Raw genomic sequence first — 1,201 nt, forward strand, 5'->3', positions numbered from 1 at the left:
GAGAGAGAGAGAGAGGCAGGCCATGCTGTTCTTCTTATGTGTCAGGTTGGTTTGCACCTGGAAGACTGCTGCACAAACTGTTGCTAAGTAGCTGTTGGGCAGAACCTAGAGGAGTAACCAACACACATGCTGTAATTTTATCATATTTACCCCTCTATTGCCTTTTCTTAGATCTTTCTCTCAATTCCTTCCCCCTTTCACTTCTTCCTGTCCCTCTTTGATATTCACATCATTTCATTCCCTACATTCGACACCAAGAGAGAATACATCACTTCTCTTTCTGACTTCATTCAAAAAGTCCATCTCCAGTCCTTTTTCTTTAAGGAAGTGATAGCATTCTTTCTGGCTGAAGAAGCCTTCATAGTGTGTACACAACACATTTTCTGCATCTGCTCATTTAGTGGTGGGCAACTGGCCTGGGTACATGGCTTGCCTATGCGGAATAATGGCATGATGAACACAAAAGTTTGTAAGCATTCTTTTTGAATATGTTTTTTTATTAAAAAATAAAATCACTAACATTTAAAAATCATGAATAATACATTTGTAATCCATTTCTTCATGGATATATTAAAATAAAAGCTCTATTTAAAATTTTTTACAGTTCTTTCCAGTCCTGTGATGCTTTGAATGTAAAATGTCTCCACTGGAGCATGTGTCCTTATTACATGTTGGAGCATCTTCTGGGTATATGCCCAGGAGTAGTATAGCTGGGTCCTCTGGTAGTACTAGGTCCAATTTCCTGAGGAAATGCCAAACTGATTTCCAGAGTGGTTGCACCAGATTGCAGTCCCACCAGCAATAAGGACATGCTCCACTATGTTCATCTCTTTTTCTATTTAAGAAACTGGCTTAGAGTGGTCTGCAGCAAAGAAAGTTGTTGCTTAATGATTTATGTTTATATGATTTAAATGGAAATTTTCTCCCTCATCAATATGTGTTTGAATAACTCCTGATTGTCATGTGAAGAAGTTATGGTGTTATATAATTAATATGCTGTCCCAGTGAGAAATCATTTCACCCACTTAGAAAGTAAATAAGGAAAAAAATAAAGAAAATAAGGAAAAAATAAAGAAAAAACTCATTTATATTTGCATACAACTTGTTCTGCTTAATGCACAAAAGGGAACAAGCCTCAACCAGAAGATAGATAATTTACATCTTTATACTTATGCATACCCCATACACAGCCATAATTAAA

The sequence above is a fragment of the Mastomys coucha genome, unplaced genomic scaffold, assembly GCF_008632895.1.
Source record: "Mastomys coucha isolate ucsf_1 unplaced genomic scaffold, UCSF_Mcou_1 pScaffold16, whole genome shotgun sequence".
NCBI lineage: Eukaryota > Metazoa > Chordata > Mammalia > Rodentia > Muridae > Mastomys > Mastomys coucha.